At 39.1% G+C, this 20369-nt stretch overlaps 2 protein-coding genes across 5 annotated transcripts in view; one reads left to right on the plus strand and one right to left on the minus strand.

Moving 5' to 3' along the window:
- Positions 1–15474, minus strand: part of LOC122726439 — a 39319-nt gene extending 23845 nt beyond the window's left edge. Inside the window, exons 1-3 of one of the 3 annotated variants that reach the window (XM_043964151.1) lie at positions 15184–15474; positions 1728–1916; positions 818–996 (exon numbers count right to left, since the gene is read on the minus strand). The gene's annotated coding sequence lies outside the window, so the exon portion shown is untranslated. Of the gene's footprint in view, positions 1–817; positions 1025–1727; positions 1917–15183 lie in introns of those variants that run through there. The other 2 variants (XM_043964166.1, XM_043964157.1) reach the window with 2 other exon arrangements.
- The window catches only part of C1H7orf50 (chromosome 1 C7orf50 homolog), a 356496-nt gene that overhangs the window by 122959 nt on the left and 213168 nt on the right, over positions 1–20369 (plus strand). The gene's annotated exons all lie outside the window — the stretch shown is intronic.

A 20369-nucleotide genomic window follows, 5' to 3' on the forward strand; every position in this document is an offset into this window, starting at 1 on the left:
CTGAGACAAATACATTCCAGATGCTCCTACTATGAAAAGTTCATTGTTTTCTTCTGAATTTGAATTTCTCCCCGTTTCTGTTCTGGGATGAAACTCCTCAAACAATTGAAGCTGTCCTGTTTCCTCTCAGTAATAACATGTCCTTCATCTCCAGGAGACAGCTGTGGTGAGAACCACTAATCTTGCTTAAATGAAGAAGGCCTCAGCCATCTAATCAGTGATCCCAGTTCTAAATTCTAGGAAAATAAAGGTCTTTGGCTGCCTGCTTGTGTGTGAGAGAGATAGGATCATACGCTGGAAAGGAACTCAAAGATAGATCATTTAGCCAAACAGCTTCTTCTTTTTCTTCCTTAATTTTTTTTTAAACAAACATTAATAAGAGGAGGAAACTGAGGCCCAGAGAGATGTTAAGTAACTTGCTTAAAATTACACATGTAGGATGTAACAACCCCATTCTTACTTCAGACTCTAAATCCAATTCTCTTTCTGCTACTCTGTGTGTGTGTGTGTGTGTGTGTGTGTGTGTGTGTGTGTGTGTGTGTGTGTGTGTGTGTGTGTGTGTATGGGGGGTATGTATGAATGTGCAGTAGTGTACCCACTCTCAGTTGGTCCCTAGAGCCAGCCAACGTTATAAATAAACTTGAGTTTAAGAGAAAGAAACTTCCCACAGATGTGAAATTGCATTGGTCTCCTAGACAGCTAAAACATTGTAAATCAGAAGGAGGGGGGAGAACTAAAATTGAAAGCAGGATTGTTCTTGTTGGCAGGGCCAAAGTTTTACAGATCAAAACAAAGCTAAACAAAGTTAAGCACTTACCTCAGCTACAGACTGCTCTACTCCTGAAACTGTCTGTAAGTTTTCCCCAGTGAATCCTGGTCCGAAGACAACTTAATTAACTTCTGGACGAAAAGCTTCTAATTTCAAAAGTAGCTATAGTCTTTGCCTGCCGTCTAAATACTTGTCACCTTCTTCAGTTGCTGTGTACGAACATAAGTCTGGGTAGGCAAGCACAGACTACAGAAGTCTACAGTTATGCAAGGAAAACAAGAATTTGGTCTTAAGTCATTCAAACCACACACACTGCATTTTAAGTAGCATGGTTTTGTCACATGACTTAAAAAAATTCAAATCAACCTACGTAGTGAGGTATTTTGGTTTCCTAGAACAAGAAAGTAGAGTGTGTGTGTATGTGTACTTCTCAGTGACTGGGGCCATCCAGTCTGTTCCTTCTTTAGATTCCAAAAGTTGGCCCCTTCACAGAACAGCCCCACCCAGACTCAAGCCAACCTCTGTAGCTGAATTTTAATAGTCCCACTGTCTAAAATAAGACTTGATTTCCCCCCACACCCAAACTGACATAGCAAACCATAAAGATAAAAAAAAAAGGCACTCCAAACCTGTTGAAGTTAAAGCAAATACCCTCATATGTTCTCGTTAATATCCCTTAGATTTTTCTAGCTCTGCCTTTATTCAAATTAAGATCAGCTATATTCTGTACCCTGGAATTTAGAGTCTAGAGGTCACTCACTCTCCACTGAACTCAGTCTCCTATGGACGGAGTAGTAAGTCACATTTGAGGTATGACTAGAAGAGTCCCCAAAGGCCCCTGCCACCATCCAGAAACATATTCCCCACTAGCCTTTTGAAGTTCCTGAAAATCCCTCCTCTCCACCTCCCAAAGACTCATTCTTTGATTAAGACATTGTCTCCATTGAGGCATTTTTACCTGGGTGAGATGAAGGCATGAGCAGCTTTTATCATCTTAGCACAGATCAGATGGCTCTAGCTCTTTATTATCTGGTAGATTCAGCTCAGACAGATTGGTGACTTCTAAGAGGGATTGGGGTGGGTAAAGATTGGCAACATCCAGAGCAATGAGGGACCCAGGAGACAGAGTATTCAATTACTTTAATACCTAGTAAAAAAAAAAAAAACAAGAAACAAAAACAAAAGGAAGGCGGTCTAAAAGGAGAGAAAAGGGACAAGATAAAGAACTATTTTGCCAGCCTCAGTTGCTGAGAAGTATTGATTTCTTTTTACAATTTACCAGGGCTAGACCCGTTAAACTTTCCATCATTCAACAATCATTTATTTAAGTACCTTTTATCTGCCCTACATCATGCTGAGGATATGAAGGTAGAAAAAACAATGTGTGTGTGTGTGTGTGTGTATATATATATATATATATATATATATATATATATATATATATATATATATATATATATTCTTTGCCTTTAAGCAGCTTATGACTTTTTCAGGGAAGACCCATAAACAAATAAATGGTGATTTTTGTTGTTGTAAGCATGGGGAGGCACTAGTATCTGAGATCAGGAAAGGCTTCATTTAGAAAGTGGCCCTTGTGTTGAGCTTTTAAGGAAACTGGGGATTGTTTGGCAGTAAATGTGTGAGGAAGTATATTCCAGGCATAAGGTCTGATGACCCATGCAGTGACAGAGAAGCAGGAGATGGAGCATCATGTGTGAAGAACAGTGAGAAAGTCAGTTTGGTTGAACATAATTGTTGCATGAAAGGAAGTGATGTATAATAAGGCTTGTAAGGGAAGTTGTGAAAGACCATAGGGTTTAGGCAATAGGAAGCCACTGTAGTTTATTGATCAGGGGAATGACAGATGTATGAGTTAGGAATAGCCCTTTGATGGCTGTAATAAAGGATAGATTTGTGTCGACTAAAAATTTCCAAGAGACCTAGTTTCTGGGTAAATTATAATCAATTTTATTAACTACAGCTAGCACGTAGACAACAAAAGTTCGTTATCCTCTCAAAAACTGAAGAGACCTAACCTGTTGAACTTTAATACTTATAAAGCCTTTGGAAAAGGGGGTGCACTTAAGGGCAGAAAACAGCTCTGATTAGTTAACAAGTAATTAGAGAATGAACATTATAATGAGAAGTGGGATTATTCTTTTTTTTTTTTTAAGTGAGGCAATTGGGGTTAAGTGATTTGCCCAGGGTCACACAGGTAGTAAGTGTTAAGTGTCTGAGGCCGGATTTGAACTCAGGTACTCCTTACTCCAGTGCCGGTGCTCTATCTACTGCACCACCTAGCTGCCCCAGAAGTGGGCTTATTCTAATGAGGGTCTGGGGAATGGAACTGATCACTCAGTCTTGGTCCAAGGAACTTATCTATACCCATATCACCTGGTCAAGGGGAATTTAGACCCTACCTTCTTGTTTGTTTTTTCTTTTTAGTGAGACAATTGGGGTTAAGTGACTTGCCCAGGGTCACACAGCTAGTAAGTGTTAAGTGTCTGAGGTCGGATTTGAACTCAGGTACTTCTGACTCCAGGGCCGGTGCTCTACCTACTGCGCCACCTAGCTGCCCCTAGACCCTACCTTCTTAAACTGTGCGTTGAGAACCCTATATGGAGTCATATAACTGAATGTGGGAGTCACAAACAATTTGGCAACAGTAAGGGTTATGTTATATATCTACATACCCAAGGTTATTTTATATATTTATATACTCAGGGTTGTGTAAAAATTTCTCAGGTAAGAAGGGGATGCGAATGGAAAAAGTTTAAGCCCTGATCTAGATTGAGTAAAAGGCAATGGGCTAGAATCTGTCAGTTCACCTAAATTAAAATGTATTTCTCTTTTGAACAGATCTGAGTTTTCCCTCTCATTATCAGCTCTGCACTTCAAAGGTTGCCTAAATAGCCTTCAGAGGCTGATTTCTGAATGAGGAAGCTGAAGAGGGGGAAAACCTTGGTCTTAATTCGATAATGTCTTATTACTATAAGAGAAAAATAATAATTTCTCTCAGATTGAAGTAGGGAGAGACTTAAGCAAAAAGACCAGATAGGAGGTTATCAAAACAGTCAGTATGAGAGGCGATGAAGCCCTGAACTTGAGGGTGGCAGCTATGTGAGGAGAGAAGAGCAAATATGTGAGTGATGTAATCGATATAACACTGACAAGATTTGGCAGTTGATTGGATGTCGAATCAGCAAGCATTTATTTTTTTTTATTTATTTTTTTTTTTGCGGGGCAATGGGGGTTAAGTGACTTGCCCAGGGTCACACAGCTAGTAAGTGTCAAGTGTCTGAGACTGGATTTGAACTCAGGTACTCAGGAATCCAGGGCCAGTGCTTTATCCACTGCGCCACCTAGCCGCCCCCAGCAAGCATTTATGAAGTGCCTACTTTGTTCCAGTGACTCTGTCCTAAGACAAAAACAGCACCTGCTCTGAGGAAGCTCACACTCTAATGGAGAGAGAGACAACATGGCGATATAGGAAAAGAATCTAATCATAGAGTAAAGGCAGTAAGATATGTGAATTGAGGTAGAATGAGGAATTAAAGATGGTTTGGAAGTTGTGAATCTGGGTGACTGGCAGGATTTTGTGAAAAAGAACTAAGTTTGTGAGTTTTGGGGGAAACATAAGGAGTTCTGTTTTGGACGTGGTAAACCTGAGAACATTCCGTTTGAAATCTGTAATAGGCACAAATGTTCAATTTGTTCAAAATGTCCACAGTGATTCAGAACTAGAGTTCAGGAGAGAGACTGAATACATTAGAGAATATTGAGGAATAGGGTTTATATTGCACATGAATCTAATCACACTCACTTTTTTTTGCCCTTTCCTTCACGATAGAATGGAACCATCAGAAACCAGCTTAAACAGATGTGTTAGAAGGATATGATTTCCTGCCTCAGAAGGATATCATTGAGTCCCTTTGTTTGGGTTTTCACCTTTGAATCAGCCCATTTGCAATCCTTGGCAGCATTTACTAGGTGGTATAAAAACCCAGTTATAAAATGGACAGGAGATATAATGGGTGTGAAGGATTGATTTTCTTCTGGGCTACTTAACCTTGGGGCTCAGGCAGGGTCAGTTATGTTCCTCTAGGTTGTTGTGCCTAGAGGTAGGAGAAGGAACATAATCGATGTAGAATTTTAGAGCTAGAAGGGACCTTAAGACATCATCTATTTTTTTTGTAATAAACATTTTTATTTATACTTTAGGGTTCCAATTTTTATCCCTCTTTCCCTCCCTCCCCTCCTCTCTCCCTGAAGCAGCAAGCAATCAGATGTGGGTTATACATGTATAGTTATGTAAAGCATTACCATATTTGTCATTTTGCACAAGAAAATTTGCTTTAAAGAAAAAAAAATGAAAGTGAAAAATAGCATGCTTCAGTCTGTTCCATCAATATCAGTTCTTTCTTTGGAGGTGGATAGTATGCTTTATCATTTAGTCCTTTGGGATTGCCTTGGATCATTGTCAAGTCATTCACAGTTCTTCATCAAACAATATTGTTGTCTCTGTGCACAATGTTCTCTTGGTTCTGCTCACCTCACTATACATCAGTTCATACAAGTCTTTTCAGGCCTTTCTGAAGTCATCCTGCTTGTCATTTCTTATAGCACAATAATATTCCGTCACTATAATATACCACAGCTTGTTTAGCCATTCCCCAACTGATGGTCATTCCTTAGATTTCCAATTCTTAGCCACCACAAAAAGAGCTGCTAGAAATATTTTTGTACAAATAGGTCTTTTTCTCTTTTGGGGGACATCATCTATTTTAACCCCTCATTTTACAGTTAGGAAACGGAGGCCTAGGGAAGTTGTTAAATGTCTGGGGAGACACAACTTGTTAGTGGCTAAATGGAGAACAAAACCCAAGTGTCCTGACTCCAGCTTTGTGTTTTATTTTGTTCTTCCCTGGTGCACTACCCAGGAAAGTTACCATGGTATCTCCCTTGTAACCCACTGCAGAGTCTTTTCTGAAATGAAAATAGGTTAGAAGTTCATCAGTGGGCCAAATCACATAGCTAGCTATTTATTGCTGAGAGTAAGTTGGAGCCCTTTTTTGTCTGGGGCTGGGAACTGAGGGGAGCCCCCAACTTGACATTTTTTCCCCTTGACGTGTGATCAGCTTCTGCTTATTTTTGTCAGATCAAAAAGCTAAAAGCCATCAAGCTTGTGAGTATTGGGGCTTCCTGGAGCCTCAGCAAAGAGCTGAGCCCCAAATGCCTTTCTTCATTCCCCACAAACCTAAATAAGGTTTGGGTCCCCTGTAATTTATCACTGAGAAAGAATATTTTGAGATTCAGTCAATTCAATAACATTTATGAAGCATCTACCAAATCACCCTGTACCTTTGGCTGAGCCAGAAGTAGACAATGGACTATATAAATCAAGAATTCAAAGATTGTGATTCACCAAAGGCCGGAATTGATTAGTGTTCTTAGCCAAAGACACCTGAATTATCTGCTCTGGAAATGGTTGCTTTCCACCCCAAAACTGGCCTTCTCACATTGACTGACCCCTGGTTTTTTGAGTAGAGGTCGTTAGCTTGTTCAGTGTACCCAGTTCTTCCTGGGCCTAATACATTAATAATTTCTCTCCTTGACAAAGGGTTGGTGAAAGCCTGGCTAAAATGAAACTTGCTCTGTGCCCTTCTCTTATTGCCATTTTATTTTGATGAATCTGTTTAATTTAAACTGATTTTTAGTTTCCCTAATTTATTTAGCCTATAATAGATGGAAAACAGAGCTTTCCGTGGGAGGTGAATGAAGACTGTGCATGGTTTTTGTCGCACATTTTCTCAGGAGGGTGTAGTAATCAAATTTCATGGTAATAGAATTTTAGAGCAAGAAGGAACCTTAAAAAAACATCTAGTTCAACACCTTCATTTTACAGATGAGGAAACTGAGGCCCAGGGCACCTTGTAGATCATCTAATCCAGCTCTTCACTTTACAGATGAGGAAAATGACGTCCAGAGGCAAAGGGATTTTTTTTTTCAGGATCACACAGTGAGTTAGTAGTAGAACTGGGATTACAAACAAGTACGACTGAATCTTTGCATATTAGATCAGTAAATGAAACATTTTAACTATATCCATCTGGCTGGTCCCCATCCATAAAGGAGTAGGCAAGCTACCTGTTTGGTGTGATTTAGGAGTGCTTAAAAGAGTTTCTCCTGTTCACATTTTTTTTTTTTCTCCCACTGATCTTTTGTAATGCATGTAGTTGACATGTTTGACTGATCAGGGTCAGTGTCAGTGTACTCATTGTGGGGTCCCTCCTTCATGTCTTAGCTCTCACATAAAAGCACAGGTGGTTGTAAGGGACCAAGCACTGCACTGAGGGTTCTTGGATCAAGTCAATGTGACACCAACCTAGCTGTGTGACTTTGGGGAAATCACTTCAGCTCTCTGAATAGAGAGCTTAGCTTAGCTTAGCTAGTGAACAGATGGACTGGATGGCCTCTGAAAACTCCCTTGAATCTCTAACCATCTATGATTCTATATCCTTTCCTTCTCTGTTGCAATGGGCTAGCACAGAAGTGGTAAACTCAAATAGAAATGAAATCCTTCTTGCCACATTGACTTAGAAGGCCGCAGATTCATATTATCTTTTGTATTGTATTTTGTTAAACATTTCTCAAATTTTTTTTTGATCTGATTCTGGTCCTGGTAGTTTGACACATCTGTCCTGGCATAGTGGCATACAAAATTTCTGAGATCACAGTGTTGTCTTCTTCTTCATGGTATTATCCTGTTTCTGATTATTATATTCTTAATTGTCTGTCTTCTCAAATAGGAGCATGATCAGCAACACCTGAAGAAAGGCAGGAGGTATCTTGAATCAGCTCAGAGAGTTCAGGAAAAGGATGAATATGATTCAAACTATTAGGGAGAAAGATTTCTGCATCACGCATGTGGCTGTGCTCATGTAGATGTCCTCTTCTAACTTTAAAGATTCCATAACCAAGCCCTAAAACACAGGTCTGGAAGGTACCTTCCTGTGGTAGCCAGAGAGGTGGAGGGATGGGAGATGGGGATAGGAGGAATTCTCTTTATTTTTGTTTGTTTGTTTGGTTGGTTGGTTGGTTTTTGCAAAGCAATGAGGGTTAGGTGACTTGCCCAGGGTCACACAGCTAGTAAGTGTGTCAAGTGTCTGAGTCCGGATTTGAACTCAGGTCCTCCTGAATCCAGGGCCAGTGCTTTATCTACTGCTCCACCTAGCTGGTACCACAGGTACCAGACCTGTGGTTTAGGGCTTGGTTATGGAATCTTTAAAGTTAGAAGAGGACATCTACATGAACACAGCCACATGCGTGATGCAGAAATCTTTCTCCCTAATAGTTTGAATCTTATTCATCCTTTTCCTGAGCTCTTCTGTGGACTCAGAGATTACTTTCTCACAAGTCTTTGTTGGATAGTTCTAATGATGTAGAAAAATTCTTTCACCTACTGTTCCAAAATCTACCTCCCCATTATTTCTGCAGGTTGGTCTTAGTTCTGGAGTTTTACAGAATATACCTCCTTGATCGTGGGAGGTTCTTAAAGATAATATGGAAAACAGAGGTTGTAGGAGTACAACAGTATTCTCCTTACTGTAAATGTACTAGAGGGAGAGAGGCTATAATGAAATTGCACCAGATGTAGAGTAAAAATACTCAGGTCAGACTCCTAACTGCCCCTTTCAGCTGTGTGATCCTGGTCAAGTTAACTTAACACTGCTGAGCTTCAGCCATCTCATCTGCAAAGTGGCAATAATGTTGTTCACAGGGTGCTTACACCAGATGTATTGTATTTTAGGCAACATGTAAATCAACCACATTGAAATGAATTCTAGCAGGAACAGCCCTATAGATACCAACCAAAAGAAGATCCTCTGCTTCCCAGATACCACCCTTACTTGGGTGGATGCAAGACAGGCCTTCAAATACAACGTGGTATTGGCTTTTCTTTCACTTGCAGCACTGACTTAGCAAAAATAGTCCTTCCTCTCTGAGCTTTCTCAGCCTGGAAGGCATATTTAAGAGTTTCTGGAAGACAGACAGGGCTGGCTGGCCTACATGCTCTCTCACCCCCTCTGACCCATAGCTTTTCCGTTAATCTGAGAAAACCACATTGTCTCCAGCTGCCTCCTCTTGGGAAGTCTGAGTGGGTGATTTGGCTGATTTTCTCTAGGATGTCAAGAAAGGGCTTTAAAATTTTCTCCCATCTGTTCGATGATTATGCTATAGGCAGATGGACAGTCTCAGCCCCACAAACTCTGTGGAGTTCTTCTTTAAGCTACCATGCCAGAATTTCCTAGCTAACCTAGGAAAGAAGGATAAGAGAAATAGAATTTCTCTGCCTTCTGAATTCCCTCTCATATCAGGGCTCTAAGAGTAATCCTTTCTCTCTTTGTAAGGAGTTTCCATCTTGGTCATCTATACTCATAACATCATTATCCTTCCATTATACAGCCATTGTCTAACTGTTGGCACTTTTGAAGTTTGGTCACTCATGGAAGGATGGTGGTGCCCTTAGCCGAAATAGGACATTAGCCAGAGAGGTGGAGGGATGGGGGATGGGGATAGGAGGAATTCTCTCTTTTTGTTTGTTTGTTTGTTTGTTTGTTTGGTTGGTTTTTGCAGAGCAATGAGGGTTAAGTGACTTGCCCAGAGTCACACAGCTAGTAAGTGTGTCAAGTGTCTGAGTCCGGATTTGAACTCAGGTCCTCCTGAATCCAGGGCCAGTGCTTTATCCACTGTGCCACCTAGCTGCCCCCAAGGAGGAATTCTCTTTTGACATGTCAAGTTTGTGATGCTGTCAGTCTTGCTGCATGCCTCTATTTCTCTCACCTTGATTTTAGCAAAGATTGCACGTTTGTGGTGCCGCTGCTTAAGGGGAATTCCCAACTCCTTGCATCCTGTTATTTACCTCTGCAGACCTTAGCCTGCTTGATCTCTTCAGTGGTTCACATGTCATATATATTCTAACCTTGATTCTATTATTCATTCCAGGCTTTTTGCCTGGGATACTCTTCCACTTCCTCCCCGGTTCAAATTCTATTTCTTCCATGATAATTTCCCTGACAAGCTAGCAAGTATTCCCCACAGGGTTCCTCTCTATTGCTTGAACTCAACAAACATTATTTTTTAATTTGTAATTGAATTTTATTTTATTTCAGTTATCAAGTAGTTATTTTTTTCTCCCTTCAATTTCCCCCTTCATGCACTGGAAAAACAAAACAAAACAAAGCCCTTGTAACAAATACATTTAGTCAAGCAAAAGAGATTCCCCCATTGGCCATGTCCATAGATATGTGTCTAATCTCTACGTTTTTAGCCCATCACCTCTCTGTCTGGAGGCGGGGCAATCATTCTTATCATCACTCTTCTGGAATCACAGTTGATCACTGCACTGAGCAGAGTTCTAAAGTCTTTCAAAATTGTTGTTTTTACAGCGTCATTGTTGTTGTATAAATTATTCCCCTGGTTCTACTCACTCTACCCTGACTCAGTTCATACAAGTCTTCCCATTTCTATGAAATCATCCCTTCATTTCTTATAGCACAAAAATATCCCAATATATTGATATTCCATCATTTGTTCAGCCATTCCCCAAATGCTGAGTAACCCTCTGTTTTCCAATATAAGTTTGCCAATATAAGTATTTGTGCATGTGAAACCATTTTTTTTCTTTCTTTGATCTCCTGGGGAAAAGGCTTAAATAGTGGTAACTCAAAATGTATGAATAGTTTAGTATCTTTTTCTTCAGTTCCAAATAATAAGCATTTATTAAGTAACTACTACCTGCTAGGCATTGTGCTAAGTTTGGGGATATAAAGACATAAATTAAATAGTCCCAACATTTATAAAGTTTACATTCTTTCAGGAAAGACAACATATGCACCCAAAAGTTTATGCAAATTTATATTTGCAAAATATGTACAAAGTAAATACAAAGGGAACACAATAACTCAATATTTGATAAACACAAATTACCTAGGAAAAACCTACCTATTTGACAAAAACCACTAGGAAAATTTGAAAGCAGTCTGATAGAAATTAAGCTTAGACCAGCCTCTTATGCCTCATTCCACAATAAATTCAAAATGTGTGTATGTGTGACTTTGGTAGTTAAGATAATTCCATAAACCTGTCATTAAATGAGAAGAAAAGCAGATCACATGCCTTTTATAGTTTTGGGAAGGAGTTGTATTCCTAACTGAAAAAGCAATAAATGATAATTTACAAAAAATAAGATAAATAATTTTGATTACATAAAACTGAAAAGCTTCTACACAAACGAAATTCATCAGGGATAAGAAGGGAAGCAGTTGAATGGGAAAAATATTTTTATCAAGTTTCTCAGATATGTCTGTGTCTATGCCTCAGATATGTATATGTCTATATGGTGTCTAAGATGTAGAAAATTAACATATATATACATTTTAAAATATATTTGTATCTATAGAACTTAGCACAGTACCTAATGTAGAAGATATATATTTATATATACACATGTACATATACACCATGTGTATATATAGTGTATAAAATCGATTATATATTACATAGAATACATTGTATCATATAACATCTGTGTATATATACATACATACATATATACATAATGCATATATATGCTTAAAACAAGAAGCCATTCTTTAATAGATGAGTGATCAAAAGATATGCACAAATAGTTCTCAAAAGAATTACAAACTATTGCTTGCTTGCTTCTTGTCCTTTATTCTCCGAGAGGACCAGAGTGGCATCACTATGTTGGGATCAAGGTAGAGTGTACCTGACTGTGGCTGATCAGACCAGAAGAATTCAAAAACTCAAATCAAACTCAAAAGAATTGCAAATTAATTAATAGCATATTAACATATGAAAGAATGCTACAACTCATTAATAGTAAAAGAAATACAATACAAAATCAGTACAATCCTGAGGTTTCAACTCATATTTGGCAAATTGGCAGAGATGACAAAAGAGGAGAATGCTCAGTGTTGGAGGGGTTATGGAAAGATAGGCACACTAGTACATAGTGAATGAAGCTATGAATGAATATACCCATTCTGGAAAACCATTTGGAATTATGCAAATAAAGTGGCCAAAATATCTCTGCCCTTTGACCCAGAGTTTTCACTAGTAGGCATATACTCCAAGGAGGTCATCAATAAGAAGGAAGTCCCTATAAGCACCAAAATATTTATAGCAGTACTTTTTGTGGTAGCAAAGAACTGGAAAAAGTATGTGTCCATATTTGGGGAAATGACTAAACAAATTGTGGCACATGAGTGGGACTATTGCTGTGCTGTAAGAAATGGCAGTTTTGATGAATACGGAGTAGGGGAAAGACTTATGTAAACTAATGTAAATTGAAGTTAGAAGAATCCAGAAAACAATATATACACAGTGAACACAACAAAGTAAATGGAAAGAACAACCACCACAAAACAATAAAAAATGAACAAAGAACTATCTCTAGGCCCCAAAGGAGAGCTATGAGGAGACAACTCTACCCACACCTTTGTAGAGGTGGGAGGTTAATGGGAGTATGTGTCATTTCAGGCTTTTTCTGTATATTTATCAGTTTTGCCCATTTTTTCCTCCTCTTTTTCTTTTTTGTTCTTTTTTTAAACTTTAGGATGGCTTTCTGGGAGGATGGAGGGAAAAGCTTGCTGAGAAAAATTTAGGCAATGTAAAAATAAACTGTAATAAAATAATTTTTAAAAATAAATGCAAAACCAGTTTTACAGGGAAGCTCTAGTGTCTATGGAAAGCTCAGAAAGTTCTCATTCAGGAGGTGACATCAGAACTGAGCTCTAAAGGAAGTGAGCTATTCTGACAGGGGAGATGATGAAGGAATGATGCATTCCACCCTTGATTGCCCATGATCTCCCATCCAGGCGGTAGTGTTCACCTCATGATGGCTATCTGAATTGTAGGCAGAGTGCCTGGGTGAGGAATATAACTTGCTTGCATATCTTGCCCTTAAAAGATTGGGCTTATAAAGTGATGTATTTCCCACAACAAGTATCTGATGAATGAATGAATTTTACTTCTTCCTAACACAGCTTTCCTTTTTTTTTTTTTTTTTCCAAACTGTCCTGGCTATATCCTTCTTTCCTCACCAGAGCTACTCTCTTAGCAGGTCACCCTGAGGGCACCCACTAAAACAAGTACAAGTTCATGACTTCAGGCCACTCTGATGCTCATTTCCTCCTTTGCGTTTTCTCATGTTCTGAGTACTTGAAGAAAAGAAATGGTACAGGAACCTTAAAGTTCTGTTTGTGCTTTGCTGATGCCATAGCATACTCCTGGCAACATTTCCCCTTTTCCTTCGTCACTGGGGACAGGCCATTCTCTGCTCTTTCTCTTGCCTCCCAAACCTGAGCCTCTACAGTTTGCAGGGAGCAGGGGCTGCAAGACAGCCACAGCAGGACCCCATGATAAGGCACCTCTCTGGGCCACAGTTTTGATTCTGCCAAGTGTCAGATCACGTACCCCATGTGTATGTAGCGCTTGATCTCTTACAGTATCCTGGGAAGACAAAACCTGGGTTGTCTTGCTTTTCCAACAATGGAGTTTTCCAGTGTTGCTCACAAAAGCAAGCTGCCCATTTGTTTTTGTTTTGTTTTGTTTTGCAGGGCAATGAGGGTTAAGTGACTTACCCAGGGTCACACAGCTAGTAAGTGAGTCTGCATTTGAACTCAGGTACTCTTGAATCTAGGACCAGTGCTTTATCCACTGCACTACCTAGCTGCCACCCTAACCCTTCTCACTGATTCCAAGGATTAGAGTGGTGTTTCCAGTCCACAAAAGCATAGCAGTTTAAGAGAAGCACAGTAGATGTCCTCACTCTGAATACCTAGCTGTCATCTTCCCTAGTCATTCTGTAGGCTCCTCTAATTCCTTTCAGGCCAGATTTCGGCTGATTTCAATGACTTGATGCTCTTTTATTAAATGAGAGGTGATGGGCTACATATGCAGGATGAGGCAGTACAGGGGTTTGTTTTGCTTGACTATACATATTTCTTTTTCTTTTTCTTTTCTTTCCCTTTTTTTTTTCTGGTGAGGCAATTGGGGTTAAGTGACTTGCCCAGGGTCACACACCTAGTGGTGTCAAGTGTCTGAGGCCAGATTTGAACTCAGGTCCTCCTGACTCCAGGGCCAGTGCTCTGTCCACTGTGCCGCCTAGTTGTCCTCAATTTTTTTTTGGGGGGGGGAGAGGCAATGAGGGTTAAGTGACTTGCCCAGAGTCACACAGCTAGTAAGTGTCAAGTGTCTAAAGTTGCATTTGAACTTGGGTCCTCCTGAATCCAGGGCCGGTGCTTTATCAACTGCACCACCAAGCTGCCCCAACTATACATATTTCTTACAAGGGTTATAATTTTCCTTTTTTTGGTGGGGGTGGGGTGGGAAGAGAGACAAAATAAATGCTTGTTAACTGGAAAAAAAAAAGATTAAAAAATAAAGTTAGGCAACTGTTTGCTTCCAAGTCTCTCTGATTCCAAGGTACTGCATATACTAAAAAGGAGGTATTGACTTTGACCAGGAATATTCCTGGAGTAGATTTACTAATTTATATTTTGTGGAGGAATGGATTGGTTGTTTCGGTGCCAAGTGATAATGTTTATGAAGGTGCTTTCACAAAGAAGGAAGTGTTACACAAATATAAGTTATTGTTTACTGTTTATATTTCTCTGGTAGCCTCCCCAAACCCTATGATGCTGTTGAGTTTTACTTTACAGAGGGTGTGTTTAAGCCAAGGAAGGAGGGTAGGTCATAATAGTCCAATAGTCAGTATATCTACCTCCTTATAAATAAGATAACCCAGGGGTAAAAACTTAAATGGACAAATAAACTAATATATTCATTTTCTTCATTGTACAAAGGAATTCATAGTATTCCTTTAATCAGCTGGTTCTTTCATGCATTTAATAAGTCACCTGATATAATTCAGTACAAGAAGTCTTCATTTATAACGAATCAACAAATATTTACTGGGTGAGTGCACAATTAAACAATTTAAACAATTTTTTTAAACAAATTTAAACAAATTTAACAAATTTAAACAAATTTAAACAATTAAACATTTATTAAGGTCCTAGTAGAGAGACCGCATGGAGTAGTGACCAGACAGCATGTCTTGGAGTTGGGAAGACCTGTGTTCAAATCTCCCAAAGGACATATTCAGGGGATTTGACTCTGGACAAGTCACCTAACCTTTCATTTCCTCAGACAACAAAGCTTAGGAGTTTCAGAGAAGCTGCTGATTAGAAAGAGTATCTTCACAGGGAGTTCAATTATTATACCAATGAAATTACCAGTCCAGCCCCCCGCAACACCCCCCCCCCAAAAAAAAAGATTCTGAAGGCACTCTTCTAGAAACTACAAATTTGAAGACAAAAACTTACTTTGTAAAGTTAGCCCTCTGCTTTCCGGAGCACTTCAAGGACCTGTTTTGTTGATGTGGATGCCTCACTCACCAATGCAGTTGTGCAATCCTGCTAGATTTGAGTCAGGAGGTCTTCATCAGTTACTATGGCTGAAGAATCCATTATCAAGGAGCCGATCTCTTTGAACTCCCCGAGGCTGGTCCTGGAATGATTGGCACAGAGTACACCTCACTGGTCTGTACTTCCCAGCCTTTCTAGCGCAACCTGACCAGGCAGAGTCTGCCTTCTGCTGGCAGAGTCCTCAAGAACCCCAAGGCCATTTTCATGATTCATTTCAATTCAGTAAACATTTATTAAGTGCCTGCTGCATGCCAGGCACTGTGCCGAGTGCTAGGGATACAAATGAAGCATCAGAATGGAATTTTACCAGAGAAACATTGTGCTATATAGGGATACCAAGATACATCCCCTGCCCGTTTGAATTCCTTATAGTCTGCTTAGAGAGATAAAACTTAAACAGAGAGAACCAGAGATTATCATAGTGCCAAACTGGCAGTTATATAGGCAGTTAGTGATTCAGGTCAGCGAGGGTTTCTTTGGCACCTGCGAGGTGACAGGTTCTCTGCTAAGCACTGGGGTTACAAAGAAGGGCAAAGAGACAGACCCTGCCCTTACGGAGCTCACAGTCTAATGGAGATGGATGGAGAAAGACCACTTGCAAACAGCTGTTGACAAATAAGATATATCCTGGATCAACTAGAGATAATCACAGAGGGGAGACACTAGCATTTGGGGGGACTTGGAAGGGATTCTTGAAAAGGCAGGGTTTTACTTGAAATGAGGGAAGCTAGGAGATGGAGTCATATTGTCTTTGCCCCCTTCCCTACTCCCTTCTCTCCCCAAATGCATCCCTCTTCTGCATTTTCTCATTACTGTCTAGGGCACTGCCATCCTTCTGGGTTATCCACAGTGATGACACACTGGTCCGAGGTATCTGGTCAGTTAGTTGCCAAGTCTTGTTCATTTTGCCTCCTCAGCATCATTTGAATCTGCCTCCTTTCAACTTACATTGATAACCATAAGCCTTCATCACTTCCCTCTTTCACTATTAAAATAGCCTCTTTAATGGTCTGTCATTTCAAGTTTTTTTCCCTTTCCAATTCATCCTTCACATAGCTGCCAAAGTGATTTTCCAAAAGCATGTGTCTGACCCTGTCACTCCTCTCCTTCTTCTAGCTCCTTATTGACTTTAGAATCAAATATTATTTCATCTTTGTGTCATTCTTTTAAAGTTTTTTGTATATTTCATAACATATATGATTATTAGTGCAGTTGTATGTGTATATAATTTACAGGGATAGGGAGTAGACCTGTGATTTCATTTGTATTGGGAGTGTCTGGATGTGGAAATTCACTATAGCAATGCAGGCTGGTACCTTCTCTGCAAGTCAGAGCCTTAGATGGCTGTCCAGGGTCAAGCCACTATGTGTCAGAGGCAGGGCTAAAACCCGGCCCTCTGACTTCTGGGCAAGCTCTCTCCCCTATAGGCAACTTATAAATAGGCACATATACATACATCTGGGGCATGTGTTCAACATTTTTTTCTTTACTGATAGGGTTGCACAATCAAAAAAGTTTGAGACCATTCTGCTGCACCGTGACAATTCCCTAATATTCTCAGCATAGCGGATATAAAGTTATCTAAGCTCACTTGGCCAAATTGTTTGGTGTGTGAGTATTTTAAAACCTGGAACCTCTGGGAGCCAAAAGCATTGATGCCCTTCCAAGCATCTCCAATTTCCATCTATTTTGGGCTGTATTTACCTTGTAAGCTTTGGTCTTGTCCATTGTAGGGATGCAAAAGTCAAGGCTTAAGTGCTTCGCTACAGCTATTTTGGACCACAACGAGGTGCCCTCTATGGACACTGACTTCAGGATCTAAAAGTGGATGGTTGTTTGGCTGGGAGACAAGCCAGCTGGCATTCAGGTTGCCTATTAAGGTCCTACCCCTGTGGGATGGCAGCCTCTATACAGTGTTGTGGCCATGTCAGTAAGGTGATAGCCACACTCCTTGTAAGGAAATTGATAGAAAAGGTCATTGCTCATACCCCAAAATGGGGTTGATAAGATCCTAGATTTTTGTCAACTTTATCAGATCTGTCATCAAGGGACCTCAGAAATCATCGTCTGACTTCCGAGCTTCCCCTATTTTATCCCTGAAGTATTAAAGGTTCATAGAATTTTAGTGACTTACATACTTTCATACAGCTGTTAAGTAGAGGAGCCAGGATTTAAACCTGGGCTCATGAAACGCCACACTAGGCACTCCTCATTGTGCTTTCCTGCCTCTGGTAACACACTGAAAAGATTTGGAACTTTTTGTTTGTGCAAAAACTTCTTAATTTAATGCAATCAAAATGATGCATTTTGCACTTCATAATGTTCTCTATCTCTTCTTTGGTTACAAACTTCCCTTCTTCAGAGATCTGGCAGGTAAACTATTCCTTGCTTTCCTAATTTGCTTATGTCATCACCCTTTATGTTTAAATCATGTGCCCATTTTGACCTTATCTTGGTATACGGTGTGAGATATTGGTTTTTGCCTAGTTTCTACCATACTGTCTTCCAGTTTTCCCAGCAGTTTTTGTCAAATAGTGAGGTTTTATCCCAGAAGATGGAATCTTTGGGCTTATCAAACAGTAGATTACTATAGTCATTTACTACTTACTGTGTGTTGTGTACCTAATCTCTTCCATTGATCTACCATTTTATTTCTTAGCCACTACCAAAACGTTTTGATTATTGCTGCTTTATAATATAGTTTTAGATCTTGTATGGCTAGGCCACATTCCTTTGTATTTTTTTCATTAATTTCCTTGATATTTTTGACCTTTTGTTCTTCCAGATGAATTTTGTTATTTTTTTCTAGATCTACAAAATAAGTTTTTGGTAGTTTGATTGGTATAGCATTGAATAAGTAAATTAATGTAGGTAGAATTGTCATTTTTATTATATTAGCTCAGCCTACCTATGAGCAATTGTTATTTTTCCAATTGTTTAGATCTGACTTTGTGTGAAAAGTGTTTTGTAATTGTGTTCATATAATTCCTGGGTTTGTCTTGGTGGGTAGACTCCCAAATATTTTATATGTCTACAGTTATTTTATTTATTATTATTTTTAATTAAAGTATTTTATTATTTTCTGGTTACATGTAAAGATAGTTTTCAACATGTTTTCATCAGATTTTTAGTTCAAATTTTTCTTCCACCCTCCCTTCCCTCCCTCCTCCTCAAGACAGAAAGCACTCTGGTCTAGGTTATATATGAACAATCACTTTAAACATATTTCTGCATTAGTCAAATTGTGAAAGAAGAATCAGAGCACGAGGGAAAAACCTCAAAAAAGAAGGGAAAAAAACAGCCCCAAAGTAGAAACAGTATGGTTCAATCTGCATTCATAATCCACTGTTCTTTTTCTGGATGTTGAGAACGTTTTCTATCGTGAGTTCTTTGAAATTGTTTTGGATCATTGCACTGCTGAGAAGAGCCAAGTCTATCATAGTTGTTCATAAATGTTGCTGTTACTGTGTACAATGTTCTGCTGATTCTGCTCCTCTCAGTCAGCATCAGTTCCTATAAGTCCTTCCAGGTTTCCCTGAAATCCTCCTGCTCATAGTTTTGTTTTTGTTTTTGTTTTCTTTTTTTAACTTTTTTTAATATAAATGTTTTATTTTTTCAAGTTACATTTAGAGATAGTTTTCAACATTTGTTTTTATAAGATTTCTAGTTTCAAATTTTTCTCCCTCCCTCCCCCCTCCCCAAGACAGAAAGTAATCTGATATAGGTTATATATATATATACAATCATATTAAATATATTTCTGCATTAGTCATGTTATGAGAGAAGAATCAGAGCAAAGAGAAAAAACCTCAAAAAAGAAAAACAACAAAAAAAACAATAGAAATACTGTGTTTCGATTTGCATCCAGACTGAAGAGTTCTTTTTTTCCCCTTGGATTTGGAGAGCATTTTCCATCATGAGTCACCATTGTATTGCTGAGAAGAATCAAGTCTTTCACAGTTGATCAACACACAATGTTGTTGATACTGTGTACAATTTCTCCTGGTTCTGCTCATCTCACTCATCATCAGTTCGTGAAAGTCCTTCCAGGTTTCTCTGAAATCTGCCTGCTCATCATTTCTTACAGCACAATAGTATTCTATTACATTCATATACCACAACTTGTTCAGCCATTCCCCAATTAATGGGCAGTCCCTCGATTTCTAATTCTTTGCTACCACAAAGAGAGCTGCTATAAATATTTTTATACATGTGGTTCCTTCTTCCTCTTCTATGATCTCTTTGGGATACAGACCTAGCAGTGGTACCACTGGGTCAAAGGGTATGAACAGTCCCATAGCCCTTTGGGCATAGTCCCAAATTGCTCTCTAGAATGGTTGGTTCAGTTCACAGCTCCACCAGCAATGCATTAGTGTTCCAATTTTTCCACAACTTCTCCAACATTTATTATTTTCCCTTTTTGTCATATTAACCAATCTGATAGCTGTGAGGTGGTACCTCAGAGTGTCTACAGTTATTTTAAGTGGAACTTCTTTTTCTGTTGCTGCTAGACTTTGTTGGAAATATATAGAAATACTGATGATTTATGTGGGTTTATTTTATATTCAGCAGTTTTGCTAAAGTTGCTAATTATTTCAAGTAGTTTTAAAGTTGATTCTCTAGGGTTCTCTAAGTATATCATCAGCAAAGAGTGATAGTGTTTCTTTGTTGCCTATTCTAATTCCTTCAATTTCTTTTTCTTTTCTTATTGCTAAAGTTAACATTTCTAGTACAGTATTGAACAATAGTGGTGATAATGGGCATCTTTGTTTCACCCCTGATCTTATTGGGAAAGCTTCTGATTTATCCACATTATATATAATACTTGCAGATGGATTTAGATACTACTTATCATTTTAAGGAAAACTCCATTTATTCCTATGCTCTCTAGTGTTTTTTTTTTTTTTTTTTGGTTTTTTTAGTGAGGCAATTGGGGTTAAGTGACTTGCCCAGGGTCACACAGCTAGTAAGTGTTAAGTGTCTGAGGCCGGATTTGAACTCAGGTCCTCCTGACTCCAGGGCCGGTGCTCTATCCACTGTGCCATCTAGCTGCCCCTCTCTCTAGTGTTTTTAATAGGAATGGA

Source organism: Dromiciops gliroides, chromosome 1, assembly GCF_019393635.1.
Source record: "Dromiciops gliroides isolate mDroGli1 chromosome 1, mDroGli1.pri, whole genome shotgun sequence".
Classification (NCBI taxonomy): Eukaryota; Metazoa; Chordata; class Mammalia; order Microbiotheria; family Microbiotheriidae; genus Dromiciops; species Dromiciops gliroides.